At 36.8% G+C, this 27,542-nt stretch overlaps 1 protein-coding gene across 2 annotated transcripts in view; it reads left to right on the forward strand.

Moving 5' to 3' along the window:
* The window catches only part of PAK2 (p21 (RAC1) activated kinase 2), a 79,837-nt gene that overhangs the window by 11,266 nt on the left and 41,029 nt on the right, over positions 1-27,542 (forward strand). The window contains exon 2 of one of the 2 annotated variants that reach the window (XM_060298227.1): positions 16,837-16,885. The exons of the other annotated variant lie outside the window; for it this stretch is intronic. The gene's annotated coding sequence lies outside the window, so the exon portion shown is untranslated. The remainder of the gene's footprint in view (positions 1-16,836; positions 16,886-27,542) is intronic. 2 annotated transcript variants of the gene reach the window in all.

Raw genomic sequence — 27,542 nt, forward strand, 5'->3', positions numbered from 1 at the left:
CAACCCCTGGTGACTGTCTCTAATCTACTTTCTCTTACGATTTTGCCGTTTCTAGATGATTCATATAAGTGGAATGATACAATGTTTGTCCTTTTGTGTCTGGCTTATTTCATGTAGCATGTTTTCAAGGTTCATCCATGTTATAGCATTTATGAGTACTTAATTCCTTTTTGAGGCTGAATAATATTCCATAGTGTGTGTGTTTATCCTGTTGTCTGTCAATGTCTTAAAGCCAACTAATCTATACTTGAAGTGAATTCAACTGTAAATCTAAAATTTAAAAAAATAACAATTTCTGATTTGTCAGTCTGAAAAAGAAAATTATACTTTGACTCCCCATAACTGAAGACTGGCTTATTCTCTTAACCAGCCCTCACTTTAATGTTCATTGTCAGTTTCTCAATCTTACATTTAAATTGAGTCATCATGTATGTCAGCTAACAAATTTTCATTTAATATAGGAGTAACTGGAAGGCACATTTAATAATTATTAGGTCACTAATGTCCACAGAAACTTTCATGCCATGTGGTCTAGCATTAATTTTGTTTCAGAGCTTCCTACATCTGATGGTGCTAGGAATCTTCCTTTTTCTTTTTATTGAGATATTTTGACTGATTGTGTCTTGTACGTGTTTATTAATGTTGCCTGATACATTAACTCCTTATGGTCTTCATACTTTTTTTTCATTTCCAGAAATATTTTTGGTTATTTTTAGTTCTTTTTTCTTCCTTGAAAACACTTATAGCAATTAGGTTGGCTTATCATTTCTATCTTTGTGTGAGCTTCTCGAATGTTTGTCTTTAGCACTCATTTGATTTTCCTTTATTACCTCCAATGTAGGGTTTATTTCTGCTATGGAAATTTTAGTTTCTTTACATCCTTTAAAAATTTACTCCACTCCATTTTCTTCTTAAATTACTCTCATTTCATCTTGGTCTTTTCTCTTCATATATGCCTGTTTCATGGATTTTACCAAACAGTGTTTGGAACTTAATTCTGTGTCTTGAAGTCATTTTTTAAAAAATTTATTTATTATTTATTTTTGGCTGTGTTGGGTCTTCCTTGCTACATGCAGGCTTTCTCTAGTTGCGATGAGTGGAGCTACTCTTTGTTGCAGTGCGTGGGCTTCTCATTGCGGTGGTTTTCCTTGTTGTGGAGCATGGGTTCTAGGCAGGCGGGTTTCAGTAGTTGTGGCACATGGACTCAGTAGTTGTGGCTCGTGGGCTCTAGAGCGCATGCTTAGTGGTTGTGGTGCACGGGCTTAGTTGCTCCACGGCATGTGGGATCTTCCCTGACCAGGGCTCGAACCCGTGTCTCCTGCATTGGCAGGCGGATTCTTAACCACTGAGCCACCAGGGAAGTCCCTGTCCTGAAGTAATTTTAATTCACCTTCTAAGTTAGATTCTGCTTCTGTGAAAGGTAATTTTGTCTCTTTCTTGTGCTGCATTATTTTTTGTTGGGGTCAATGTTGGATTTTTTCCTGCTTATTCATCCTTGAATGGTAACAGTTATCTGTTACCTGGTATGCATTTGTCAGAAACATTTGTGGGATTGATTGTCCTTGCCTCTACAGTTGACTGGAATTCTGGTTGAAACCTCTTCTTAGGTGTATTGCTAAAGGATAAACACACACAGCACCTAGCCTGAGTTCCAGTGATAAATTGGCATTCATCTTATAGGGTAGTTCTGGTCTAGGATGGTGGGATCTTATGGTACTCTGGTTTCTAGCATGTGCTACTATTAGGGCTCTTCCTGATTCTAACCAAGTACCCACAACACAGTACTTTGCTTGTGTGACTACACCTCCCAGGAAGCCATGTACCAATCCAGGTTTTTCAGCCCATTTACAGCTCCACTTGAACCTTACATACACACAGGCACATAGAAAGATACTTGTTTTCTGGAACTTGCATGGCAGTCTCCTAAATGTATGTAGAAAGATCAGAAGAGATGATAAGGAGCTCCAGCTGTCACAGAACCCACTTCTATATAGCAAGAAATGGCTTAGCAAGGATGACTGACTAGCTTGTTTCTTTGAGGCAGACTTCGGGTCTCCAAATAGAAGTATTGCCTTCTTTTAGGCAAATGGTCAAACTTTCTTTGATGAAACAGAGCATAGATGGGTCATGAATCTTTTCTTAGTTGAGATTGTGTGACCTTATAGCTAATGAAAAGCCTTCAAAGATTTTATATAAATTGTCTTCCTGGAAGTGTGGGATAGACTCCATGGTGACTTCTGATACGATACTATTTTTTACTACAATAAACTGGTTTCAGTTTTTGTTTAACTTAGATAACCACCTAAGTAATCAAATAATCAGTCTGCAGTTGACCTTCATTTTTCAGTATAAGGTCTTAGATTGATAAGTTTTCACTTTGATTGTAGAAAAATGGCATCTTGTTACAATTTGCATCGTTTTGATGTCTAGTTGAACACTTTTTATATACATACAGTCCCCCTACTTACTATTTTTTGACTTTACTATGGTGCAGAAGTGGTATGCATTCAGTAGAAACCATACTTTGAATTTTGATCTTTTTCTAGGCCAGCTGTACAAGGTTCAGTACTCTGGTGGTGCTGGGCAGAGGCAGCGAGCTGTAGCTCCCAGTCAGCCATGCAATCACAAGGGTATACACTTGTGATATCACTTAACAACCGTTCTATACCCATACTACCATTCTCTCGTTCACTTTAAGTACAGCATTCAATAAACTACAAGAGATATTCAACTCTTTGTTATAAAATAGGCCTTGTGTTAGATGATTTTGCTCAACTGTCAGCTAATGTGTTTTGAGCATGTTTAAGGTAGACTGGGCTATGATGTTCCTTGATAGGTTTAGGTGTATTAAATGCATTTTCGACTTAACGGTATTTTCAACATACGTATCGTTATGTAGCCCTATCTTAAGGAAGATCTGTGTTTGTTGCCCCTCTCCTCTTTTTTCATTTTGAATCACCATTTGGGTTTTGCGACCAAACTTGAGGAAAGCTAGACTTCACTGTTGAACACATTTCTTCTTACTTCTTTTTTAACTTTTTAATTTGTTGTTCCTTGCTTCACCATTCACTACCTTGTAGGCACTTTTGAAGCATTTTCTGAGTCTCACCCCTTTACTTCTTTCATGGTTAGTCATAGTTTCACTTTTTTAGTGTAGTGATTGGGTGAAGGCCAAGGGGAAGAAGAATAAAAGGAGGATCACATTTCGATTACAAAGTTTCTTTAACACACTGCTTCCTCTGTTTACCGAGACCTTCCTCTCCTTTTGCTTGGCAAGTTCTTTCTCATCCTTCAAAGGCCAGTTCTGATTTCTTTGCCTATTACTTTAATATGCATAGGAGCTCTGGGTCCTCTTTTCCACTGCATTCCACTCATCCCTGTCAGCTCTTATCTCATTTCGGAGTAGTCATTTGTTACTCTTTTCCCACTGATGGTGAGCTCAAAACTGAGACTACATCTCAGTTATCTTTGATCTCTAACATCTGACACATTGTATTCACGAAATAAATATTTCAATGACTTAGGAAGGACATACTAAGAATTTTTTCATTCTTCAACCATGTTGTTTTCCTGCTTCTAATGTGAAATGTAAAAACCAGTTCTTTCTGGGAAGTGTATTATGGATATTCTGTTTTTCTTTAAATTTTATTCTGGTTTGGGTTTCTTTGTAATGACCTTGTACTACTTTTATTATGAGAATAAAAGACACTTAAAACCAAACCTCTCGAACTTCCAGGTTTTCCCCATTGCCCAGCACCTGCAACTTTCTGGTCCCGCTTAACAGTCTTATTTCCCCCTACTTGCTCCTATGTGCCCTTTTGTCTTATGAACTAGATCATTCTTATTGTTCCTGTTGCCTAGAATCCCATCTCCTGGGTAGGAGTATGATCTGTTGTAAATGGAGAAATGCTTGTAATAGGGATTGAGTAGTGAGAATTTAGACTAATGTCCTGCTGGTCTTATTTTGAATATACAGTAGTTAAGGTGAGGTGCTTGGATGAGTTTTATCAGTTGTGAGGATCGAGATAAATGGAGCATTTAATTATCTTAGCTTTCTAGAATAGTGATCTTAAAGAAGATAGAATAGTGAAAATATCTTCAAAATTTCCTGGGTCTACCCTAGCCTAAAAAAGGAAACAGGGCTTCCCTGGTGGCGCAGTGGTTGAGAATCTGCCTGCTAATGCAGGGGACACGGGTTCGAGCCCTGGTGTGGGAGGATCCCACATGCCATGGAGCAACTAGGCCTGTGAGCCACAACTACTGAGCCTGCGCGTCTGGAGCCTGTGCTCCGCAACAAGAGAGGCCACGATAGTGAGAGGCCCGTGCACAGCGATGAAGAGTGGCCCCCGCTTACCACAACTAGAGAAAGCCCTCGCACAGAAATGAAGACCCAACACAGCAAAAATAAATAAATTAATTAATAAACTCCTACCCCCAACATCTAAAAAAGAAAAGGAAACAAACTTTACTTGGCTCCGATGCCATCACAGCTACACCTTTCATTGATTGATTTATTCATTCAACAATACTCATCTCTGAGACACATGAACTAGACACAGTGTTAGGTATTAATGATGTAATGGTCAACAGAATGCTCCCTGGATCCATGCTTGTGGAGTTTATAACGTAGTTAGGGTAGACAGACTTTTAAAAGCAAATCCAGTGTGATGAATGTTAAGACAATAAAATAATGTGCCTGGGATGGGAGTGAGGAGGTATTAGAGAAGGTTTCCTGAGAAAGTGACCTTTAGGCCAATAATACTTGAAGTAGGTGTTTGACAGGTAGGGGTGGTGAACAGAAAGTAGGGTGACCCATTCAATCCCAGTTTGCCCCGGGCTTTCCTGGGTTTAGCACTGAAAATCTTGTGTCCCAGTATAACTCCCCCAGTTCCAGGGAAACTGGATGATTGGTCGCTGAACAGAAAGTTTTCCGGAAAGGTCGTGTGTGAAGGCCTGAGATGGCTATTAGAGAAACTGAAAGAATAGACAAAACTTAAAGCCTGTTGAGGGAAGGTCTACAGAGAGATGAGTCTGGAAAATGAGGGGCCTGATCATGCATGCACTACTGGGCTTCATCTTAAGTATCCTACTTAAAGGCTTTAAGAAGGGGACTGAAATGATAAAGTTTTATGTATTTTAAAGTGGCTCCCTGTGCTGTAAAGAATAGACTGGGAGAGACCGAGAGTGGATTTGGGGACAGTAAATAACAATTATTAGGCTACAGCAACTTAGAAGTTGAGGAAGCTGTCTTGGGAAGCATAGATAGTTTTGAGAATTAGGTTATTTTGATAGTATTATGAAATCCTGAAGCAAATGATTTTCAAAAATTGTTTTCCTCCAAGAATGCTAATTTCTTAAAAATGGGAAAACAAACCTTTTTACTTCCACATTTTTCCTATCTTCCTCAACAGAGGCAGACCTTCCATCTTTGCCTCTGCGTGTTTCCATCAGTCCCCGTTGCTTTCTCCACTACATCTGCCCCACCGTGGTTTCTTTCTTTTCCCTTAAATTTAAAAACATGAGATATAATTTGTATATGATAAAATCCACCCTTCCAAAGATGTACAATTAAGTGGGTTTTTGTTGTTGTTTCTGTCGTATTCACAAGGTTGTACAACCATCACCACTGTCTAATACCAGAATATTTACATTACTGCAAGGGGAAATCTTACACCCAATAACAGTCACTCATTTTACCCCGAATTGCACCCCCTTGCCCCAGGCAGGATCTATTTTCACAGATCTATTTTCTGTCTATAAGTTTGTCTATTCTGGACATATAAGCAGATTCATACAATATGTAGTCTTTTATGATTGGTTTCATTTAGCACAAGGTTTTCAAGGTTCATCCATATTGTAGCATGTATGAGTACTTCATTCCTTTATATGGCTGAATAATATTCCATTTCATTTATATACATAGGAGTGGAATTGCTGAGTCATATAGTAACTCCATGTTTAAGCTTTTGAGAAGCTGCTAGACTGTTTTACAGAGCAACTGCATCGTTTTGCAATCCTGCCAGCAGTATATGAGGATTCCAGTTTCTCTACATCCTCACTAATACTTGCTATTTTCTGTCTTTTGATTATAGCCATCCTAATGGGTGTGAGATGGTATCTCATTGTGGTTTTGATTTGCATTTCTCTGATCACTGATGAAGTTGAGTATCTTTTCACGTGCTTATTGGCCATTTGTTTAACTTCATCTCCTTTGGGAAAGCATTTTATGTTCAGAATTGAGTATTTTAGATGAATGCTTCTTAGAAATTTTCTGTAATGGGCTAATAACTTTTGTACAATACCATAAAATGGAAATGAAAGAAAAATCAGGCAAAAATACAAGCCCCAATCGTCGTTAGAGTCAATGGCAAATCACTCTGTCAAATTGCTCTGAAAGTTTCTAAACACTTATTCTCAATTTTTGTATTTCATTCAGTACGGGTAATAGATAGCCAGTCCACATAACACTCTTCTAGAGGTACTGCTTTAAGTTACTAAAAGGCATTTGAAAAGTAGTTCACCTTTTTCCATGTTTGAACTCAAGGCAGTTGCTTGATTCTTGTATTTTCTCACTTCCGGGTATGGCTACCAATTCTAATTTGCTATTGAATTAATCCCACAGAGGGCTGGTTTTGAGGCTTGATGAAAATAAGCACTGCATACAGATTTCATATAAGCTGGTTATATTTTAGTGGGATAAGCTAGAGGGTACATTTTTAGCAAAAGATAACAAGGCAAATTGGATTTGGGGCCAGTGAGGGTAGCCTTCTGTCCTCCCAGTTTTTCTCATAGGACCCTCAGTGTTGATGATATTGTTTTTGTTGAAGGGGTTTCTGCTAGGTGTTCAGAAGCACAGAGTAGAAGCTTACCGTAAAGCCTCTTATACTTCCAACCATGTCACCCTGAAATCCCAATATACTTATTTGTTTGTAAATAAATAGTCACTTGGCTGTTATATCCTTATTCTGAACATAATTTTTTACCTCATTGTTCACATTTATACAAAAATAAGCATTAGTCATGCTCAGCCCCTTTTTGACTCTGTAGCCATGAACAGTCTGTGAGCATGAGCATTCATTATCTCCTATCTTACAAGGTCTAGAAGGTCTAAGTCCACAGGCTGTTCTGACTTTGAAACCTTATAGTCTAGGAATACTGAGGAATACATTCTTATAGTATTCAAATTACTTATGCTTTTGGTGGTGAAAATTCTGGAAAAAAAAGTGGGTTATTAGAACATGTTTCTAGTGGCCTTAAACTAATGAAGGTGTAATAGAGTATTTATGAATCATTTGAAGTGTGATTTTAAACATTTGTTGGTGCTTCTGTGTTAAAGAGCATTATGTTACACAGTGTCAGATTGATACAGAGAAGTATGAAAAGTGTTCCTTGGCAGCCAGGAGTTTATAATCTTGTAGAAAGAAGAAAAGTTAGAAGTTGGTTGACTGAAGTTCAAGGAAGTGTGTAAGTGTCAAATTAATAGATAGGACTGTATCACTCTGGGTCCAATCACGAGAGAGACCACACAATAATTTGAACATGGAAAGAATTATTGACTATAGCAGGAGAATGGAATAGTGAAGGATTAGCTAGTAGTAAAAAGTACATAGAACTCCAAAGAACATAGGAATAACAGAAATAAGGAGCAACTACTACCCCAGGGCTCATATCTCAGCACCTAGGGAAGAGTCCTTCTTCCCCGAGAAGGGGAAGGTCCAGACCTTGTTGGACAGAGCATGGCTGTGGGTGACTGAATGACAGAGAAGTTGATGTGGTGCTGGACATCTGCTCCCTAGGGTGCTCGTAAAGTTGTTCACAGGGAGGTGTTAACTCCACTACGAAACCTCCCAAGAAGAAAGTGTGAGGAAGCTGCTGGGTATGCTGCTGGCCACCTTGCCCTATAGAAGCCTGGTGCTAGAGGAGCCTGTGAGCAAGGACTCCAGAACCAGGAAGCAAAACAAAACTTTTCTACTACAATGTCTCTCCTGTGCCCTCTACTGATTAAGTTTAGCATCATGCCAACTGGCCAAAGAAAAATACTTGAAGATCCCAGATCTGTTTTCACAGTAGACAAAAAGGATGAATTTGGAATTGAAAGACACTAAATCAGAAATCCGCACGGTAATGGTAATAGTGCTGCAGGAGCTCAGAGATCCTATCAGGTTATGACAGTTAAGGAAGAAGTACTATTTGAAAGAGCCCTTGTAACATGAGTAGGGTTTTTTTTTTTTAATTGAAAGTGACTTAGGGCTTCCCTGGTGGCACAGTGGTTAAGAACCCACCTGCCAATGCAGGAGACATGAGTTTGAGCCCTGGTCCAGGAAGATCCCATATGCCACGGAGCAACAAGGCCCGAGCACCACAACCATTGAAGCCCACGCGCTTAGAGCCTGTGCTCTGCAACAAGAGAAGCCACCGCAATGAGAAGCCTGCGCAGTGCAACGAAGAGTTAAGTAGTCCCCGCTTGCTGCAACTAGAGAAAACCCACGCACAGCAACAAAGACCCAATGCAACCAAAAATAAATAAATAAATTAAAAAAAAAGAAAATGACTTACTGTTTTTCCTCATTAGAAAAATAGTACATGTTCATTTTATAAAAATTAGACAAGTATTTTTGTCTATAGTCTCTAGATAAAGAAGGGAAAAGCAGTCAGTTCTATTACCCATGAAGAGCACCATTGTTAATTGTTCGACAGAATCTGGCTAGATAGTGGGTATAGTAGGGAGGAAAAGCTTTTCATGATGGCGCTTGCTGCTGCTTTTGTATCTTTGTTTACAGGAAAAAAAGTTGGCTTTGAAATATAATAATGCTAAATTATATAAACTAGCATTTTGAGGAACTTTCTATCTTTGGCGTTAATGAGATTTATTTATGTAACTTCACGTTTGTGAAAGAGACAAGTTTGTCAAATAATTACTAGACATCACTTTCGTGCTCTTTAAGTGACCATTAAGAAGGTATTTTCTGTTGTAATCACACTGATGGAATGTTGTATCCTAGAAGTCCATTGTGCTTGTCTCCTCTTTGCTCAAAGATTTCCATATGAATCCTCCTCTTAGGAATAGGGTTCTAGCAGACTTAATCTGAGAAAACAAATTGAAAACTGAATCTTGCCCTTTTTGAGATATGGGGATTAATTCCCCCAGATAGCAAAGGCTGCAGGATTCTCATGAAAGAGGAAGACTTTATTCTTTTTAAATTTAATTTCTATTTTATATTGGAGTATAGTTGATTCACAATGTTGTGTTAGTTTTGGGTGTACAGCAAAGTGATTCAGTTATACATAGTATATCCATTCTGAAAGAGAAAGACTTTATAATACCATATCAGTGTTTATTGGCATTTATTTTTTAAAAGTTAGACAGTAATTGTAGAGAATGAAACAAAGTTCTTGTGTATTAACCAATAACTGGCTCATGAATGATTAGGACATATAATGTTAGGCGTGTTTTCAGAGTAGTATCCTATACTGCTAAATTCAGACTAGTTCCTGTTGACTTGTTGCCTTTTAACCAAGTTGGTACAAAGGTGAATTGTTTGCATTCCTGGTTTTGATAAAATTAGGAAAACATTAAAACTTTTGTGTAAGTTTAGTTTTTATGCCTTTTAGATACAGCACTCATCCTCTGACCGTATATGAACAGTTTAGAACTGTCCAGTTTGAACTTGTTGCAGTGATAGAAATGTTCTATATCTGTGCTATCCAATATGGCTAGTGTGACGAAGAAACAATTTTATTTTATTTAAATTCATTTATATTTAAATAGCCATATGTGGCTTAGTATGGCCTACCCGTGTTGGATAGCACAGCTTACAGAATGGTGTGTTCATAAGGAAAAAAGTTTTAAAGATAAACAATTTGAAGATGACTTTAAGAGCAAATTCCCATTCAGGTGAAAGCAAGAAGCAGCAGAACTTAGCAGAGCCTAGCAAGGCATAATTTTAGACAGGATGCTGACCTCAGTCTGAGGATTATCCTTTAATTTGTAGACCAAAGTGTGCAACTTAAAAAAATCCCATAGGAGCCTAGAGGGTAAAATAAATGAACTCTTTTTTTCTCTACCTGGCAAATACTTGTTCATCTTTCAAGGAGCTCTCTGAAAAATCTGTTCTCACTTCTGGACCACCCAAGCTACTGCTCCCTGGTTCCCTAGGAAATGGTAACAAAGCTTCCCCGTAATCCCGGCTTCCATTTTGTTTCTCCACAAAACTTCTCATACAGCTAGATTAATGAACTAGAACAAGTGTATTAAAGAGTATATCGATGTGAAGAAACAAACATGAGCTCCTAGGTAACCATCAAAATAAGAAAAATGGGTTAATAGAGATGATTTATTTTAAAATAAAATATATAAATTTCATTGAAAAAAATTTCCATTCAGGGTTGGTCTGTCTACATTCTAGCACTTCATTTTCTCAAACTATCTTAACTTGATACTTTTTGAAGAATTTTTTACATCACTGAATTTTTTACAATCACTGATGTGATTACTAAAATTGGGTCAAGATCCATTTCTTCTTTTAAGGCATTTTTTAAAATGCATATCCCTTGGCGATATCTGTTTCTATAACTTATTCAACTACTCTCAGCTCGTTATAGTAAGCATTTGTTGAGCACATACTATGTGCCAAGCTCTGTACTATGTGCTGGGAGTATAAAAGCTAATAAGGCATAATTGCTGTCATTAGCAGTTTAGTCAAGTTGGGATTAAGGGAGAGGGAGGCAGGGGTAAAGGGAAACTTTTAAGTGTTCCCTTTTTTAAAAAAATCTATGCAGTTTTTGGTTTTGTTTTTTTTTTTTTTGCGGTACGCGGGCCTCTCATTGTTGTGGCCTCTCCCGTTGCGGAGCACAGGCTCCGGACGCGCAGGCTCAGCGGCCGTGGCTCACGGGCCCAGCTGCTCCGCTGCATGTGGGATCGTCCCGGACCGGGACACGAACCCATGTCCCCTGCATCGGCAGGCGGACTCTCAACCACTGTGCCACCAGGGAAGCCCTGTATGCAGTTTGATACTGCTTAAGAATATTCTTTCTTTAAAAACTTGCCTCTCCTTTTAAAAACCATTTTTTTTAAAATCAAAGAGAGAGGTTTTTGTCTCCCTGTCTTCACTGGATTATTTTATTTCATATCCTCCCATAAGTGGAATGCAGCCTCAGAATTCTTCCTGTCATAGCATACGGATGACATGACAGCCAGCCGCTCTGGGTCATTCAGAGTAGCTCTGTGAGGTAAAGCCTGCTTGCTGTTTGTGACCTATAGATAGTACCTGGAGTATCATTCCCCCACTTTTTATGTATGGAAACTATCTGTCCTATGTCATTTATCAAGTCACAGTCACGCTCTTTCACAGATCATTTTGAAATGGTAGAAATAATTTCTTACCCCTCTGTACTCATGCATTTGTTCAACAGGTATTTATCGATTGCATTGCATTGCATGTGCTGGGTTCTGTTGAACCATGAGTGGGGAAGTGAGGCATGTCACTCGTGGACTGAGACAGTTATGAGCCCATATGCACCCTCAGTCTCTCATTTTGGTGGTGGCTTGCTGAGGGAGTGGAACTTTAAGATGGCAGCAACCTAGATCCGTAAATCACCTTAAGAAGAACAAACTTCCTCAAGCTTAGTGTTCATTAGAAATTTTTGTTGTGTTAAACAATTGAGATTTGGGGATATGTTTGTTACCAGTGCATAGCCTAGCCCAGGCTAATACAGGGTTGTTTTTAGTCTTTTGCTGTTATGACAGTGCTATTATGAATATTCTTATAATTTGTACATGTGCAAGAGTTTCTTGGATTTATATCCAGGAGTAAAATTGCTGAGTTGCACAATGTACAGTCAGTCAACTGTATAAGCTAATACCAAGTTGTTTCTGAAGTAGTTTTACTGGTTTATACTCCTGCTAGCAGTGTATGAGAATTATCTTTGCTCTGCATCCTTGTTTTCAGTCAAGTATCTTAATTTTTGCCAATCTAGGTGTTAGATGGTATCTACAAATGGCCTTAATTTACATTTCCATATGAGACTGGGCTTGTTCTCATGTGTTTATTCACTGTTTGTTGTCTTCTGTGAAATGCCTGTTCTTGTCATTTGCTCATTTTTTTACTGGATTGTTTGCCTTTTGCATATTTCTTTGTAGGAATTCTTTATTTATTGTTGATACAGTTTTTGTCAGTTACTTTTGTTGCAGTTATACCCTGGTTTGTGGCTTGTCTTTTTATTCTGTGGTGTACAATGTAGTCATATTTATCAATCTTTTCCTTTAGAGTCGTGTGTTGTATAAAGATATTCTTCTGTATACAGATATTCTCGTATATAATCTTCTAAAAGTTAGAATTTTGCCTTTCACATTAAATCTTTAATTCATCTAAAATTGTTTTGGTATGATGCAAGGTAGGAATCTTTCTTCACCTGGATTCCCCAGAAAACAGAGCTTGAGGCTGAAGGCTTACATATCTTTACATTATTAGAAAGTATTTCCCCAGTGTAGGAAAAGGGGAGTGAAGTGGTAGCCAGAATGGCAGTGCAACTGATTGCTCAATCCCAGTGTATTGTCCCCCAGGAAGTTACACTATAAAGTCATTCACAGGATCATCCAACAGGATGAGAAAAATGATCTAAGGAGATGGGATCTATCTGTTTCATCACCATTCGTTATAGGTTCACTCCACAGTTAACTCCCCTGCACTACCAGGTTGCATGTGTGTGGGTGCCACACTATTCCATGGCATTGTGCAGCTCAGAATGAAGAGGGGTGTTGTCATGTTGTGCCTGAATGAAAAAGTTGGTCACACCCAGTATAGAGCTGGTTGTTGGGATAGTAGCTTGAAAAGACAGGTAAAGCGAAATAAAAAGATTGGAAAAGTTGCATAAGTGGCATGGTATCTGGTATAGGATCCAGTTTTTTTTAAATAAAGACTTTTCATTTCACAGTATTTCTACATTATTCTTCAGGAATATCTTTGCTATGCTCTTGCTCTTCCATATAGATTTTAGAATTAACTGTCCAATTTTTCACAAAACTCTCTTGGATCTTTGATTAGGATTGCTTTGAATCTATAGATTAGTTTGAGGAAATGTGGCATTTGTACATTATTGAGTTTTTAAATTAGTGACCATTAGTGTCTCACCGTTTATTTAGGTCTTAATGTCTTTCAGTTCATTTTTCCTCTCTATAAAGATTCTAGGTCCACAGTTCCCAAACTGTGCCATGGTGTCCTGGAGTACCCCCACTGAGCTTAAAGGCACCATGGGATGTTTGTTTATTTATTTATTTTTGAACTTTATTTATTTGGCTGTGTTGGGTCTTCTTGCCATGGCCTTTCTCTAGTTGCAGCAAGTGGGGGCCACTGTTCGTTGCCATGCGCGGTCTCATGGCGGTGGCTTCTCTTGTGGTGCACGGACTCTAGGCATGCAGACTTCACTAGTTGTGGCATGCGGACTCAGTAGTTGTGGCTCATGGCCTCTAGAGTGCAGGCTCAGTAGTTGTGGCGCACGGGCTTAGTTGCTCCGTGGCAAGTGGGATCTTCCTGGACCAGGGATCAAACCTATGTCCCCTGCACTGGCAGGTAGATTCTTAACCACTGCGCCACCAGGGAATGGATGGATGTCCATTGGACACAATGTGAACTTCTAGCTCTAGGAAGTTCCACGTTTCAACATTAGATTGTGATACATTTGGTAAAGTCTATCTTTGTGAAATGGTTGCTGAGATTAGAAGTATGAAAATCAATGTGGAACAGGAAATGAGGGTGTGTGGGGTCCGAGGTTTCGGAGGTTGTGCATGCTTACCTAATGTACCTGAAAGAGAAAGAAAGAAAAGTGTTTTTTTTTTTAATTCAATTGCTTTTTCCAGTAGTTACTACGTTTTTAGGATGAGTGAATGATAAATACTAATGAAGTTGTTTGGACCTAACTACTAAATACTAAATGAAACTGTTAGGAATGTCTTTTGGCTTAGAGGTGCTATGAAATGATTACTGAGAATAGTATGGGCACCATGAACTAAGCAGGTTTGGAAATTTCTGTCCTAGGAACTTCAGACTTTTTAATGGTATTATAAGTGGTATCTTCCCCCTCCCCCCATTTCATTTTCTGTTTAGTGTGCACAAATGCAGTTGAATTTTGTGTATTCCTCTTTATCCTGCAACTTTGCTAAATTTGTGTTTATCCTAATAATTCATCATAGTTTTGTTTGCATTTTGTAGACAGTCTTATTATTTGCAATTAATGACACTTGTTTCTTCTTGTTTAGCAAAATGCTGCAGGAAAAGGAATAAAGGGTAATAAATTGTTAATTTACAAATGTACAAAACAAGATATGTTCAGAGAAGTCTAACTTTTAACTCAGTCCCTTCCATTTTATTCTTCCCCCCAAAGCAACCATAAAAAAAATTATGGTTTATCCTTCCATTAAAAAAAGTAATAATAACCGTGTGTGTGTGTGTGTGTGTGTGTGTGTGTGTGTGTATTGATACACCTTTTTTTCTCCCCTTAGGTAAGTGGTAGCATACCAGACATACATTTTTCCCTCATCTTGCATTTTCATCAGTAGTATATCCTGAGATTACTCCATGGCAATGTATACAGTGGTTTCCTCCTTCATTTTTACAGCTTCATAATACTTTAGTGTGTGATATACCATAGTTAATTCAAGCAGTCCCCTATTTTTGGCCATTTGAGATGCTTCCTGTCTTTTGCTGTTATAGATAATACAACAATAACAGTCTAGTGTATATGTTTATTTGTATTGTATTTTTGTTGGTGTGTCTTTGGGATAGGTTGCTAGCAATGGGGTGTCTGGGTCTGTACTTTTTTTTTTTTTTTTTTCCCGCTACACAGCTTGCAGGATCTTAGTTCCCCAACCAGGGGGTGAACCCAGGCCACGGCAGTGAAGCCCAGAATCCTAACCACTGGGCCACCAGGGAAACACCCGCCCCCTGCCATGGGTCTGTTCTTTTTAGACACTATGTTTTACTGCTCTCCTATGAAATTAAAAGTCACAGATTATTTACTTTATCCTTTTTTCAGGGAAAAATCAATATAATGCCTTACTCTACTTCCCTAAATCAATTTTGGGAGGAAAATTAATATATAATGGAAAAAATAGAACTAACAGGAAAACTTTAATAAAATAATATTTCCATTTGTAAATACTTGATCACAGCAACTTCAAAAGTATGAAGTGATCATAGACCTGTATCTAATACTCATAGGTTCAGTCACAGTGCAATCTCATGCAGGTGTACTGCTTTGATGATTCAACAAGCATGAGTGCATTGCTTTCACTGACATGATATTCCAAATGATGAATAAACTTCTTGGTAAAACTGAGCAAAACAAAGTGTAAGCTCTTCTTGATTTCATAGTGTTTACATACCTGGAAAATTCAGTGTGTGTTAAAACTGTGTAAAAAGTATCTTTTATGTATAAAATAGAACTGTGCTCTAGGTTCGGGTAATTTTATATATATATGTCTTTTTAATTATAAATCAGAGCATGGTGGAACGTTCAAGAGTTGTGAAGACTTGTTGTCACATTGCAGAATATTGGTGTTAGTGACCTCTGCTCACTACTGATAGAACCCCTTTTCATTCCTGTTAGTGTTTATTTGTGATTTCTTTGTTCCTTGGTTAATTTTGCCAGAGGTATCATTAGTTTTGTCTAAGACTCAACTTTTTAGCTTTATTGATCTTCTTTATTGTATGATAGCCTTACATTCAGCAGTTTCTGCTTTTATCTTAAATTATTATTTTTCTTCCTACTTTCTTTGGGTTTATTTTTGGTTTTTTTTGTTTTGCTTCTTAGGTTGGATGCTTAAGTCATTAATTTTTGGTTCTTTTTTAAAGTAAAAATTCAGAACTGTAGGTGTCATTAAGTGCTTTAATCACATCTTGCAAGGTTGTTTTGTGTGTGCGGTAAAATATACATAACATAAAATTTACCATTCTTTTAGGTGTGTAGTTCATTGGCATTAAGTACACTCACAGTGTTGAGCAACTCCTACCATTATCCATTTCCAACACTTTTTCATCATCCCGAATACAAACTCTACCAATTAAACAATAACTCCCTATTTCACAAACCCCCCACCCCAGGCCCTGGTGACCTCTATTCTACTTTATGTCTCTGTTGAATTTGACCACTCTGGATACCTCATATACGTGAAATTATACAGTATTTGTCCTTTTGTTTGGCTTATTTTACTTAATGTTTTCATAGTTCATCCTTGTTAGAGCATGTATCAAATTTCATCTCCTTTTAAAGGTAAATAATACTCTGCAGTATATATACACCACATTTTGTTTATCCTAATCCTGCAAATTTTGATACAGTTTTTCATTCTCATTCAATTCTAAGTATTTTCTCATTTCCATTATGATATCTTTTTTTTTTTAACCATAAGTTTTTAAGAGGTGTTTTATATTTACAAACTCATGGAGTTTTTTTCCTAGTTACCTTTTTGTTGTTGATTTCCAACTTAATTGATTTTGGTTAAAAGTATATAGTGATTCCAATCTTTTGGGAATTTTCTTTCTCTCAAAATGTATTTATTTTAACCGTATTCTTGAAAGATAGTTTTATTAAATCTGCAATTTGTGTTGGCCGCTTTTTCTCTCAATACATTGAGGATATTCCAATGTCTTGCTGCTTTCATTGCTATTATCAAAAAGTAAGCTGACAGTCCAACTGCCACTTCTGTGAGGTTTATCCTTTTTTCTCCTTTGACTGATATTAAGAACTTTATCTTAATTTCACTATGTTTTGTCTTCACTTTGATGTGCATAGATTACATTTTATCCTGCTTTTGATTCATTAGGTTTCTTCAACTTACAGATTTGTGTCCTTCATCGGCCTTAGAAATTTCTCAGCCCGAATTTATCTGGTGAGTGAGTCCCTCATTCATTCTGTCATCTCCTTCTGGAACTCCAAATAGATGTATCTTAGATCATCTAGCCTACTCATTTTACTTTTCTTTTATATTTTCTATCTCTTTGTCTTTTGTGCTGCATTCTGGGTACTTTCTTCGTATATATCTTCCAGTTCACTAACTCTCTCTTCTACTGAGTCCATGCTGCTCTTTACTTCAAATGTCAATTTTTAATTTTCAGGTATTATGTTTTTTCTTACTGAAAGTTCTATATGGTTGTTTTTCACATTTGCTTTTTTTCTGCTTTTATATTTGAGCTTCTTGTACATGTTCTGTGTCAGATTATTTCACATCTGTTTCACCAGTCTGTTTTGGTTAGTTCTCAGTCACAGTGTGTTGTTTGTTTTTTGAATTTTCCCCATGAGCTGCTCCTTTTCGTTAGAATTTGATCTTTGGGTATTTTTTGAGACCTGTGTTGAAGTTGTTTTCTCCCAAGGAGGCTTTATATTTGATTCTGTCATTCACTAGGGAGTGCTACCAACACGGCCACATTCAATTAAACCTGTTTGGGATGTGGGGGGACCTCATGGGTGGCATGAATTCAGACCACAAGCGTGCATTTTGTTGTTAGGATTTCTCAGGGATTCCCCATTGCCTGCACTTCTGTTGTTATTACTGGGCTCAAAATGCTTAAGGTTTTCTCATTTCCTTCTGTGCAAAGGGATTTATTCCTGATATACTCTTATATAGATTATAGCTAGCCTTCTGTGGGAGGGACTCCAATTTTGGCAGACTCTGGGTTTTATCACCTGTCCCCTGTGGCAGCCATCATAGTAGAACTTTAGTCAGAAGTCCCTTGAGAATACCTGGATTAGTAAATTGCTTACTCTCTTGTTCCTGATTTCACTTTGCTTTGCACCATATGGAAACATCCCTTTCATCTTAACTAGCTTATCCATGCATATTTAAAGATTTGTTACATTATCCAATCCTTTATTTATTTGAGTTTGAAGCAAAGTTTCTTTTTATTTTCCTTTATTCTTTACCAGTACCCCAGTTGTTTTCTACTTTGCTGTTGATAGACTTTGCTACTGATAGGCTTTGCTACTGATAGACCTGATGTTACGGCCATTGCCACCAAATGAAAACACTCCTTTCTTACTGATTTGTGAATTCCCTTTCATAGTGTGTGTTGTCCATCCACTTAGGGTGATTTGGGATATTTTCATTAATGCTTTTGCTCTCAAAGGCATTTGAGGCTTTTTTGGAGAGACTCAGGGTCAGTGATGTTGGGAATCTTAGAGCTTATTGAGAGATTGTTTGATGTCTTATAGTGTTGTATTACTATATTCATAAGGTACTAAAAAATTAAGGTTTGTTTGGTATTTATATAAAATGTAAGTAAAAAATATAAAGCAAAATTGTGCTTTTAAAATCATGTTTTTCAGTAGTATGTGGTTTGTACTTGGAGTACCATAGATGATATGAGTGAATTATAATAAATTTAGTAATTTTTCCTAGTTGGACTGACTGGTTCCAGACACCACTCCTTTTTTCATTTCTGTTGTGTATTTAGCTTCCCCTCATCTTCTTCAGTAGACAATTGAGGAATTGTTTGTTTTTGAGTTGTGTCACAATTAAACAATGGTCCTGTTAGAAGAGTACAGTGTGTTTTGGGCATGCTTTTTGTTTCGCCTACTTGTTTTTCACTGAAAAGTAGCAAAAAGTGAAAAGGATTTGGAGAGAGGCATTCCTTATCATTTTGCCCTTTTTTATAAAACATTTTTGTGTAATGGTGGAGCAAAACATTGGTAAATCAGTATTTTATAATGAATTGTTTTTATATTCTTTGTTGTTTCTGCTAAAATATAAGATGTAAAGAACCTTATCACATCTTCACTTGGTGCTTCTTAGCCATTTGACACTGTCAGTAGAAGCAATAAAGAAAAAAATACACTGCCTTATGGAAAAGTTGAAGACTAAGGCTATGAATTGGCTATTAGGGGAAAAGTATAAATCTTTCCAAAGATATTTTTGTTAATATAGGGTAGTTTATTTGTTGTCTAGTGAAATGCTGTTTGATACAAGAAAGTTGAGGAAAAACAGTACAGAGTGTACTACTGTAAGTCAGTACACATTATTGTCTGATACATGGAAGGATTTGTGTTAAAGGAAATAGTAATATGGTATAATAGTAGTAGTAGCAGCAGCAGTAGTAGTATAATCCCTGCTTTTTTAAAAAAATTTTATTTTATATTGGAGTATCGTTGATTTACAGTGTTGTGTTAATTTCAGGTATATAGCAAAGTGATACAGTTATATGTATACATATATCCATTCTTTTTCAGATTCTTTAACCATATGAGTTATTACAGACTATTGAGTAAAGTTCCCTGTGCTATACATTAGATCTTTGTTCATTATCTATTTTTATATAGTGTGTATATGTTAATCCTAAACTCTTAATTTATCACTCTTCCTCACCTTTCCCCATTGGTAACCATAAGTTTGTTTTCTATTTTTGTGAGTCTGTTTCTGTTTTGTAAAAAAGTTCATTAGTATTATTTTTTAGATTCAAATATAAGTGATATCATATGATATTTGTCTTTCTCTGTCTGACTTACTTCACTTAGTAATGATAATCTCCAAGTCCACCCATGTTGCTGCAAAGGGCATTATTTCATTCCCTTCAATGGCTGAGTAATAGTCCATTGTATACATATACCACATTTTCTTTATTCATCTGTTGATGGACATTTAGGTTGCTTCCCTTTCTTTTTTTTTTTTTTTTTTTTTTGCGGTACGTGGGCCTCTCACTGTTGTGGCCTCTCCAGTTGTGGAGCACAGGCTCTGGACGTGTAGGCCCAGCGGCCATGGCTCACGGGCCCAGCCGCTCCGCAGCATGTGGGATCTTCCTGGACCGGGGCACGAACCCACGTCCCCTGCATCAGCAGGCGGACTCTCAACCACTGCGCCGCCAGGGAAGCCCGGTTGCTTCCCTTTCTTGGCTACAGTAAACAGTGCTGCAGTGAACATTGGGGTATATGTATCCTTTTGAACCATGGTTTTCTCCAGATATATGCCCAGGAGTGGGATTGCTGGATCATATGGTAGTTCTATTTTTAGTTGTTTAAGGGACCTCCATACTGTTCTCCATACTGGCTGTACCATTTACATTCCCACTAACAAGAGTATGAGGATTCCCTTTTCTCCACACCGTCTCCAGCACTTATTGCTTGTAGGCTTTTTGATCATGGCCATTCTGACTGGTGTGAGGTGATACTTCATTGTAATTTTGATTTGCATTTTTCTAATAATTAGCCATGTTGAGCATCTTTTTTTCTTTTTTAATATTTATTTATTTATTTGACTGCATTGGGTCTTATTTGAGGCACATGGGATCTTCGTTGCCACTTGTGGGATCTTTAGTTGAGGCATGTGGGATCTAGTTCCCCAAACTGGGATAGAACCCGGGCCCCCTGCATTCGGAGCTTGGAGTCTTAGCCACTGGACCACCAGGGAAGTCCCTTGAGCATCTTTTCATGTGCCTCTTGATCATCTGTACATCTTCTTTGGAGAACTGTCTATTTAGATCTGCCTTTTTTTTTTTTTTTTCTTTTTCTTTTGGCAGTGCCATGCGGCTTGCAGGATCTTAGTTCCCCAACCAGGGATCAAACCTGTGCCCCCTGCAATGGAAGTGCAGAGTCCTAACCACAGGACTGCCAGGGAATTCCTCTGCCCATTTTTTGATTGGGTTGTTTGTTTTTTTAGATATTGAGCTGCATGGGCTGTTTATACATTTAGGAGATGAAACCCTTGTCAGTTGCGTCATTTGCAAATATTTTCTCCCATCTGTAGGTTGTCTTTGTGTTTTGTTTATGGTTTCCTTTGCTGTGCAAAAGCTTTTAAATTTAATTAGGTCCCATTTGTTTATTTTTATTTTCATTACTCTAGGAGGTGGATCCAAAAGATACTACTGCAATTTATGTGAAAGAGTGTTCTGCCTATGTTTTCCTCTAAGAGTTCTATAGTACCTGGTCTTACATTTAGGTCTTAATCCATTTTGAGTGTATTTTTGTGTATTGTGTTTGAGAATGTTCTAATTTCATTCTTTTACATGTAGCTGTCCAGTTTTCCCAGCACCACTTATTGAAGAGACTGTATAATCCCTGCTTTTGAATTGCTTGAAGTCTTGGGCAGGAACACACTTAAAATAATAATTAATGATGCACAGTTGTAATTCATTGCCAAAGAATGGTCTGATATGTTAATATAATTAGAAAAATATGAGATGAAGGGTTGTTAGTAAACTTGGATTCTGGTCTTAGTTCTGTTAATAATTAGATTTGTGTGACTTCAGGCAAACTGCTTACATTTTGGTGAGTCAGATTCTTCACAAAATAAGGAAGATGGACCAAATGAATTCCATTCCAACTTCAATACTCTCTGGATTTATATTCCTGTGTAACTTGCATTCAGAGGATGTGAGGGGTCTTTTTGAACAGGGACAGACAGGCATGACCTTACATAGGAAATAATTTTTACTGAGCATTTGGTTGGGTAGAGAAAAGGATAAAGAAAATTTAAGAATGGAGAAATGTATACCCAAAGATGATTTAGGCCAGGAAAGTCTTTGGTATATTGGGGAACATGAAGTATAGTATTTATGTGCACTCATGTGAGATCAGATTGATTTGGTAGTAAATGGCCCTAAATGGCAGTAGCTGCTGAGGAACGTATAGCCAGTGTTATCACATGTTATTTTTAGTCAACCAATTTTAACTTCTTTCTCTAAACAAAAGCTGAATGTATAGAAACTCTTTGGGAAGCTAGTTAGGGCTTCTTCTAACCTCTTCCTCTGAATAGCAGCTGAAGACAGATTCATTAGAGAAATCATGAGATGAAGGGATCAAGTCCTCAGCTTAGCTAGTGGCAGAGTCATCAATGTTTTATCAAGGGTCATGCTTTTATTTACTACCATCTAATCACTTATGAGGCATATTACTTAGAATTATTGCCGTCATATTTGTCATTTTGAGTAATTTCATTAGGGACATCTGTGACCTATAAAATTTAGATTTTGTTTAGACATGTGTTGCCTAATAGGGTACGTCGTGTTAATTGGGATTTCCTTGAGACATAGCTGGTTTAACTTTATAATATAGATAAAGAAGAAAGTTCTGAAACAAATAACGTATTAGCTCCTCTTTAGTTTTATTGGACTGAATTTGTGCAGAAAACTTTAAAAATTACTGCACAGTATATTAAAATAAAGCAGTAAAGAAAATTTTTTGAATAACCAGAGTATAAGGAAAGGCTGTGTTCTGAAAGTTGCCTTGTTAGTGTTGTTTGCTTTAGAATTTGGTGGTGGTATTTTTCATATAAATGACAGTCTCTCTGGCTGACATCTTTCTGGGTTTTGTTACAAAAAACACTGTAGTAATTATTATGACATATGTATAGATTTTGAACCATTTTCAAGATTTGATTAGGTTTTTGTGCCCCAGTTTGGAAATCTAGCCATTGATTACCTTTTATGTCAAAAATGTGTTCTGTAGAGTATAGGAGGAAATAAATATGGGTCTTCTGCTGCCTAGTAGCACATCAGAAAGAATTGGGACTATGAGGGTGAAGTATGGAGCTGGGGTAAACTCTAAAGCAGCAGTTCTCGAAGAGTGGTCTGTGGTACCCTTGGGGTCTGTGAGTCAAAACCTATTTTTCATAATAATACTAAGGTATTCTTTGCCTTTTTACACTGTGTTGACATTTGCATTGATGATGCAAAAGCAGTGGTGGGTAAAACTGACTGTACTTTAATACAACTCATTCAAGGCAATAGCTATGTGCTTGTAGTTTTTTTTTAAAAGCCAGTTTAACTTAAGAATGTACTTGAAACAATGAAATTACTAATCTTATTATATCTCTACTTTTGAGTTTACTTTTAAAGTATTTTGTATAGCAAAATGGGAAGTACTCATAAGGTACTTATGAAGTATGAAATGGTTGTCTTACAGAAAACCACTTATATGATTGAGCTTAAAAAGGCCCCATTTCCTGGAACACCATTTTTATTTGAAAGAACGACTGGCCCACTGAACAACTCTGGTTGTTCAGACTTAGGTATTTGGCAGACATTTTCTCGAAAATGAATGAAGTGACAGAATTTGTTGTTAATTGATAAAATTTAAATTTTCAAATGAAAATTAGAGTTTTAGAAAACTTGTATTCACTTTCTTGAGTTTGACAGGTTCCCAATACCTGGACTTTTCTGATGAGATCAGTGGTGATATTAATGAATGTGATTTTATTTTTATTGTATAAGGAAGTGTCAACATTGGAATATCTTAATAATTGAGTGAGCCAATACTTTCCAGATAATCAATTCATGACATTACAAAATTCATTCATCGGTAAAAGATCCATTCAAAGTGCAAGAGAATTCAATGGCTTTAATGTAACAGAGTACAAAAAATTTATTGCTGTGGTTTCAGAGTCCATAGCTAAGCTTATGAAGGTTGAGTTTGCTGTAGTATCAAAGAAGAATATCCACAATTATCTGAAAGTTATTAAAATACTCCCTTTTTCAGCTACATATCTGTGTAAGACCAGATTTTCTTCATATACTTCAACCAAAACATAACACAATAAATTGAATGCAGAAGCAGATATGAGAATCCAACTGTCTTCTACTAAGCCAGACATTTAAAAGATTTGCAGAAAAGTAAACTAATGCCACTCTTGTCACTATATTCTGTTTTGGAAGATTTTATTTTTCATAAAAATGTTATTTATGAATAACATTGTAATGTAATGGGTTTAATGAAGTAAATACTTTAAGTAGCTCATTTTAATTTCTTATAGTGAATATAGATAGAACGCACATAAACAAAAATTGAGATGCTCAGTAATTTTTAAGAGTGTGAAGTGGTCTTGAGGCCAAAATGTTTTGAGAACTGCTGCTTTGAAGAAACAAAGTGGCTTTTAATATGCATGTGTTGAGAACAAATGTTGATAAAGGGCATAACCTAACCTAAATATGTATGTGCTGGTCTTTCCCAGTAGATTATGAACTCTTGGAGAAGAATTAAGTCCTCTTTTCTTTCTCCAACTTCTAGCATAGAATCTTATAAATAATAATATCATGATAGTAACAGTAGCAGCCTTCAGTTATTAACTCATTTAATCTTTATGAGGTAAATATTATTAATTCCTATTTTAAATTGAGATGTAATTCACATAGCTGAAATTTACCATTTTAAAGTGTACAGTTCAGTGGTTTTAATATATTCACAAGGTTGTGCAACTGTTAGCAATGTCTAATTCCAGAATATTTTCATTCCCCCAAAGTCATGTCCCATTCCCCTCACTGTTTAGCAACCACTAATCTACTCTCTGTCTCTGTGGATTTGCCTGTTCTAGACATTTCATGTAAATGGAATCTTATAATTTGTGGTCTTTTTGTGTCAGGCTTTTTTCACTTATGTTTTCAAGGTTTATTTCATGTTGTAGCATGTATCAGTACTTGACTCTTTTTGGTGGCCAAACAGTATTCCATTGTATAGATATGACATATTTTGTCCATCCGTTGATATTTTGGTTGTTTTCCTCTTTCGGCTATCACGAATAATGCTGCTGTGAACATTCATATGCAAGTTTTTGTGCAGACATGTGTTTTCAACTCTCTTAGGCATATACTGGAAGTGAAGTTGCTAGGTCATATGGTAGGTTACTCTATATTTAACTTTTTGAGGAATTTATTCCTTTTTTAATAGAGTTCTTTTTTTTTTTTTTTTGTGGTACGCGGGCCTCTCACTGTTGTGGCCCCTCCCGTTGCGGAGCACAGGCTCCGAACTCACAGGCTCAGCGGCTGTGGCTCACGGGCCCAGCCGCTCCACGGCATGTGGAATCTTCCTGGACCGGGGCACGAACCCGTGTCCTCTGCATCGGCAGGCGGACTCTCAACCACTGCGCAACCAGGGAAGCCCCTAGAGTTCTTATTTTTGAATAATTTTAGACTTACAGAGAAGTTACAAAGATAGTAGATTTCCTGTATAACTATCACCCATCTTCCCCTAATATTAACATTACATAAACCATAAAATGTATCTCAAAGCAAAGACGCCAACACTAGTACATTATTATTAAGTAAATTCTAGATTTTATTTGGATTTCACCTGTTTTTCCACTAATGTCTTTTTTTCAATTCCAGGATACCACATTGTCATGTCTCCTTAGCCTCCTCTATTCTATAATAATTTCTCAATCTGTCTTTGTTTTTCATGTCCTTGACGGTTTTGAGAAGTTTTGGTCAGGAATTTTGTAAGATGTCCCTCATTTTGGGTTTATCTGATTTTTCCCCCCATGACTAGATATGGGTTTGGGGAAGAATACCACAGAGGTGGACTGTGCTCCTCAACACATTACGTCAGGAGATTAATGATGTCATTGTGACTTATCACTAGTGATGTTAACCTTGATCACTTGGTTAATGCCAGATTCTTCCATTGTGGTGTTATTTTCCCCTTTCCATACTCTTTTCTTTGGAAATGAGTCACGAAGTCTAGCCTACAATCAAATGGGGAGGGAAGTTAAGTTCCAACTCCTAGAAGGGAATGTATCTACATATATATTATTTGGAATTCTTTTGTAAGGAAGATTTGTCCCCCCGCCCCATTTTATTTATTCAATTTTTTTGTATCGATATGAATTATGTGTATTTATTTTATACTTTGGATTATATACTACTTTATTAATTTTATTGCTCAAATCATTCCATTATTGGCTTTTGGGAACTCTTTCCTGTGTCCTTTTGACATGCTCTCATCCTTTATAAGTACTTCCTTATCTTCTGACACTATAAGACACTATAGACTCATCTTGTATTTTCCCTGTCCAGGCCTAGAACCAGCCATTTCTCTAAGAAACTCTGAGGCACAGTTTAGTCCTGAGGTCACACACTTAAGTAAATGATGGAACTAGAATTCCAGCCAAAGCAATCTGATTCCACAACCCAGTACTGGACAACATGCAGCTGAAGGTGCATTGCCAATTTCTAGTTATGTTCCATTTATGAGCCAGCCTTAAGGATAGAATTTATAGTCAGTTTACACTAAATAATTATTGTGCCCTGTTTTATATTGATCCTTTTTTAACTACAGCTATGCTGATTATAATCAAGTTTAAAAATTACTTATTAATCACAGATAACCACTGTTAATGTTTTGGTGCATTTCCTTCTATAAATGCATGCAAATGTATTTTGGAATTTTGTTACCCTGATTTTTAAATAGGAGCAATTCACAGTGTAATCAAAATCTAAACGTGTAGTTTCTATATTGTAACTGGTGATTAAGATAAAAGTGAGCAAAAAAATAAATAAATAAATTTAAAAAAAGATAAAAGCTACTCCAGGGTTAATCTGTTTTGCCTTAATGTTTGGTCACATAAAAGCTAAATATCTGTCTTGATTTTATCAATTCATCAGGTAATCCACATGATGTGACCAGCTGGTTTGGAAGAATCATCTGACTGTATGTTGTTCACACCACCTTCTTAGATCCCACCTCCATTTCTTCCTTTGAGCACCAGTAGTTTAATTTCACTTCAGGCAGTCTTTCTCATACACAGTTATAGATCTTTTCTTTCTCTCTTCTCCAGCTCGTTACCTCCAGAAATGTTTATTTTTCCCTTTACCTTCTTTCATTCTTCCTCCTGTAGGCTGAAAAATAACTGTCATATGACATATAAATTATACAGTAGTGCTTTGACATACCTCTATCAAGGGAAACAAAAGCTGTAAGATTTGGCGTGGAATTAGGTATAATTCTTCATCCCTCAGTTTTTTTCAAATTATACCTACTGTTCTTCAGGTACTAGCATTCAGACTAAATAAAAATCTTTTAAATTATTATTAATTTTACCTAAAAACAGTTGCATTCTTTTCATTGTACATATACAAAATTTTGTTCACTTACATGTATTAAATAATGTTAAAATCAAATCAGGATCTAATTATCAATCAAAATCTTGTTTAGTGAGGTATTATTTCCTAACATATATACTTTTGTATCAGAGCTCATCTATAAGTTAGGCATCCCCTCTCCTTCACTGCTGATTTTAAATGTGTGTAATCTACTTTGTTTTAAAGACATAAAATAGATGTGTATACATATATGTAAACAAGGTTGACATTTCTGCTGAATTAGCCATGTGGATAAGGAGGGTAACTTGATGGCCTGGACAGGGCATCACAGGATGACAGAACCTTGGGATTTGGCCAAACTCTGGATTTACTTTTGTCAGTGTTCCCAGACTTGAAGGGACTAACATATGTAGTTAGATGGTCAAATTTTCAGAGAAACCAAATATTGTATCAGTGGCACGTTCCTATCCTTTATGAAAGTTTATATTGAGGTTAAGTTGTAATGACAAAGCTAGCAAGCATGGAATCAGTTTGGAGGCTATTGGTTGATATTTTTACTAGCAAGCATCCTATCTCTGCTCTAGAAGTAGACCTATCAGAGACATATATCCTATTATTGGCTGGTCAGGACATAGTCTTCCTCTTCAAATTATTATTTTTTTAAGACTCTATGTTGTCTGTTCATTGGAACATTTACTCTTAGAACCAGCTGAATAGATGATATACTCTGATATGTTAGTATCATCTTGC

The sequence above is a fragment of the Globicephala melas genome, chromosome 4, assembly GCF_963455315.2.
Source record: "Globicephala melas chromosome 4, mGloMel1.2, whole genome shotgun sequence".
NCBI lineage: Eukaryota > Metazoa > Chordata > Mammalia > Artiodactyla > Delphinidae > Globicephala > Globicephala melas.